The sequence below is a fragment of the Saccopteryx bilineata genome, chromosome 5 (genome assembly GCF_036850765.1).
Source record: "Saccopteryx bilineata isolate mSacBil1 chromosome 5, mSacBil1_pri_phased_curated, whole genome shotgun sequence".
Taxonomy (NCBI): Eukaryota; Metazoa; Chordata; class Mammalia; order Chiroptera; family Emballonuridae; genus Saccopteryx; species Saccopteryx bilineata.
Window position 1 is genome coordinate 36,706,168 of NC_089494.1, and position 4,531 is coordinate 36,710,698.

Below are 4,531 nucleotides of genomic sequence, written 5' to 3' on the forward strand. Positions count from 1 at the left end.
TATGTGTATATATATATGCTTGTGTGTGTATATATATATACATGTATATATTTCTATATCTTGATCTTTTTCACTTAACAGTAAAGCCTAAGATTCACCAGTATTAGTTCTCTTCACTGAGGTGCTCTTCATTATTCCTTTATGGAGCTGCATAATATTCCTTTGTGATAATTTACCATAATTTGCTTAACTAGCTTCTATCAATGGGCATTAGAGTAATTTCCAATATTTTGCTATTATAGATAATATTGTGATAAATATTGTGAATTCTGTAAATACTATATCTTTGATTATTCTAAAGCCCACAAACTCTTAAGGTCTTTTCACTGAGTAAATTCATTGATGTTTTTTAAGTGGGAATAATAATCACCGATCCCTTTCATGAATATTTGGTATTATTATTATTTTCATTTTATTTTATTTTTTAAGTGACAGGAGAGGAGATAATGAGAAAGACTTTGGCACACACCCCAACTTGGATCCACCTGTCAATCCCACTTGGGGCCGATTCTCAATGAACTGAGCTATTTTTAGTGCTTGAGGCTGATGCTCAGACCAACCAGCTATCCTTAACACCTGGGCAGATTTCAAACCAATGGAGCCACTGGCTATGGGAGGGGAAGAGAGAAAGAAGGTGAGGAAAGAAGCAGATGATCACTTCTCCTATATGTCCTGACCAGGAACCAAACCCAGGATTTCCATACACTGGGCCAACACTCTATCCACCGATCCAACTGGCCAGGGCCATATTTGGTATTATTATATTTATGTGTAAAATTTAAGTACCTTGTCAATGCATTTTTCATCTTTTCTCATATCACATATATATTCCCATCATAGATAGTGTCTAGTTTTTATATATTCCACAGATATTGGCTACGATACAGTGTGACTTGTGGATTCTGAATATTTTTATCTGCAAGCTTTCTTCTATTTCCATGTTTATGAATCAATATTTGTGTTGAACCAGAGATTTTTTTCTTGTTAATTTAGAGAATGTTTATGAAATAGCTATTGTATATGGTGTTGTGCAGGACATAAAACTATAAGACAACTTATCTTGTAGGATCTCTGTATTTTTATCTGAAAAATGGGAACTATAATCTTTATTTGGATTTTTTTTCATGTGACTCCTGAAAGAACCCACAGCAGTGATAAATGTGAAATAGCTTGCTAAAATATAAAGAGCCATAAAATATATTGAATAGTTTTTGCTATTTTAGTATTGTATGTTTTTGAATGTTTTGAATTATCTTCTCCAATAGATTTAGCTGTTTAAGAAACATCAGTATAGCTATTGTTTGTTTTATATTTCCTTAAAACAGCTGGTACAGCGAGAATAGACACTGAATTTATAAAACATTATATTTCACAGAGACACTTTATTTTGTGCCACGGGTCTCAAACTCAAATTCCTACAGAGGCTACATGGAGGACATTAATTGGATCATGGTAGGAAGTGTTGAGAAATTATGGCCAAACTGGAGAGTGAATTCTAGATTAAAGACATTCAAATTCAAGTTTAAAAACAGTACTGAGTGAAATAAACAAAAAATTGAAGGTTACATTCAGCAATCTTTATGCCCAGTTTGTGAGCTGTGGTTGATATGACTGCTACATTTGGGAAAGAAACCTTGTTTCTTCACTTCATTCATATCCCGGATGACCTTAAAGATGTGTGATTTTGGCAAACACAACTGAATCATTATAATAATTATGAGTAATCAGTTAACTCCTTCTTTTTCCTTTCTCCTTATTCTGTTTTGTTTTATTTGTAAGTTGCCTCAAAATCTTTTTGGAAATAGGTGAGGTGTAAATGACAGAATTCCCAAAGTAAGTATATGCATATGGAGACAAGAAAGTAATAGCTCCCATGTTGTTGCTGTTTACAAAGAAATGGTGCATGCAGCTGGTGGAACATTATATATTTTTTATAAGCAGACTCTTAACAATGAAAAATGCAGGCTTTTCTGTATACTTCTATGTAGCTAACTTTTCTCAATTTTCCCTACAATATTTTGAAAGAAAAAAAATGTAGTTTTTTTTTTTTTTTAAAGAGCTGGGATGGTCTTTACTGCTATTCATCATGATTTCTGCCTTCAGAAACATGTTAGGATGATACTTTCTGGCCTTCTTTTGGTGGGACCACATGTTTACCTGTAACCAGTGAGTTGTGAATAGAAGTGACTGGAGAATGTGCTTCTGGGGAGAGCATTGTATTGTCCCTGTGAGACTGTTCAGCACTCCCTTTCCTTTAAGCAAGGTGACTGGCAGCATTTGAGGTGATGGCTGATGTAAGCCCCCAGTGTCCCTAAGTGTCGGGCACTTGTAAGTTGTATTTAGCCACTGAGACTTTGGACTTTGCTACCAAACCCAGTCTAGACTGTCCTGAGAGATTCAAAGACAATCCATAGGCCATGGATTCCTTGTCAATTCTGCTTACTCTTTAGTGGGTAAGGACGATGTAGGCAAGGATCTAAGAATGAGTCAAAGATGAACAGATATCACAATGTACCAAGAAATTCAAAGGAAGAGAATGAAATCATTCAGAATGAGAAATATTACCTTTCAGGAAGAAAAATCTCTTTTCTCTGAGCACTTCCACTGTGCAGCTTTGCTTACATTAGAATGAAGAGTGCATGTACGCACGCGAGCGCGCGCGTGCACACACACACACACACACACACACACACACACCTCCCTGAGACAACCTGAGTGTTGGATGATATGTTTACATACTTATCATCAACCCTGTGTTTGTGATATTTCCTACAGCTAGAGGTGAATGAGCATCCAGAGGAAAATAATGAATGGATTTAGCCCTCACTTGCCTTGACTCTACAGGCAATTTTTACATTTTCAGAAACTCAAGATGGTTATTTGGAGAAATTACTCAGGAATAAAGATATCCCACTAGGCGAAAGAGGATTTCATGTTTTTGAGACACCTCCTTCTTCAATTTCCAGCTTGCAGGTGGGACTGGGCAGCACAGGGAGTTGCAGATGTCTAAGTAGCATCTGCTACTACAGCAAGGACCCCCTGCACGCTTAGCAGGGAGTGGACTCTTGAAGCAAACAGATTGCCTACGTGTTTTTGTTGTTGTTGTTGTTACTGAAGTATTTTGGAGAATAGCATTAAAGAGGAGATGTGTCTTCATCTGAAGGAATGGTTTTCATCGACATGTCTGTATTTCCTGGGGTACAGTGTAGATGCTGCTTTCAGAAATCTGGCCTTGGAAAAATGACTCTCTTTTGCTCTTGATTTTAGGAAGAAAGTGCCCCCACGCATTATAAATACTGGTGTGACAAAAAAAGTGAGATCAGAGATACAGACAAGGTACAGATGGAGACACAGGCAAGCTGGGTTTTCAGAACTGAAAGATGCTCATACCTCATGAGGAACATTTAGATAACCTGACATTCTTTTCCTATTTTATTAATATAATATAAATGATGTGCATCACCAGGTTAAGGTGCATGATGATTTTATTTACATATATTGTAAACACTTGCCATCTCATATAGGTGCAATAAAAAGAAAAGAAAAAACATTCTCCTTGTGATGATAACTCTTAGGATCTCTCTTTTCACATTTTAAAGATATGGAATCCTTTTTGGATTTGCTTGTTCTCCTTGTGTGGGGGCTATGTTAATTTTCCCTGCAGTGTTCCAGCTTTAATACCTGTGCTGCCCAAGTGAGCACCAACCCTAACATTCCTGATGGAGCCATTAGTGTGGACTCATGGGAAGACAGGTAAAAAACACAATATTTAATGGATTTTTTCAAAAATTCCATAGAAGCCATATCCTCCTGGAAACTAAAAAGTTTTCGTTCCTAATGTTAAAATTGATATCTGAAGTCCTACTTTCAGCTTTAAACATTTAAGATTGAAAGCAAATCCAAAACTTTCTTTAAAGTTGTTTCCAAAAAAATTACTACATTAATTCTTACATCTTGGCTATATGTGAGGTATTGGTTTAATCCTGTCTATATACATTAAGCACATGTGTGTTGTAGTATTTCTTAGGAACTAAAAGTTTCACTAAACAAAGGCACACAAAGGTGTTCATTGCAGCACTGCTTATTGTAGCAAATATATATTAGAAACCAGCTATATTTGTAAAAATAAGAATTAGTCTAATGATTTTTACTATTGCTGTATAAAGCCACATTATATGCTCAGTAAAATCACATATCTCTGACAAAACATAAGTTAAAATCTGATTAAAAACAATATAATTCAAATTTTAAATAAATAAGAATTCTGTATGTGTGTGTGTGTGTGTGTGTGTGTGTGTGTAGGTATAAAAGAACTCTGTAGTACTTTTTAATACTTTTCCCCTCAATGGTCATGCATTGAAAGTAATTGAAAGCAAAAGGTAAGATTAGAAAGGTACGTGCAGTTGCTTCTAGTCCAGACCTCTCTTTTGGGCATCAGACTAATTTATATCTGTGTTTGAGGTCTTCACCGGGCTATTTACAGGCATGTCCAAGTCGCCGTGGCCCACTGCACCTGCTGTAATTCTGTTCC

General features: G+C 35.9%; 1 non-coding gene across 1 annotated transcript; it reads right to left on the reverse strand.

Annotated features, from left to right (window-relative positions):
- Window positions 1-3,595: 3,595 nt before the first annotated feature.
- LOC136307159 (U6 spliceosomal RNA) lies at window positions 3,596-3,702 on the reverse strand. The gene has a single exon (XR_010725837.1). It is a non-coding gene; the product is annotated as a U6 spliceosomal RNA (small nuclear RNA).
- Window positions 3,703-4,531: the final 829 nt, after the last annotated feature.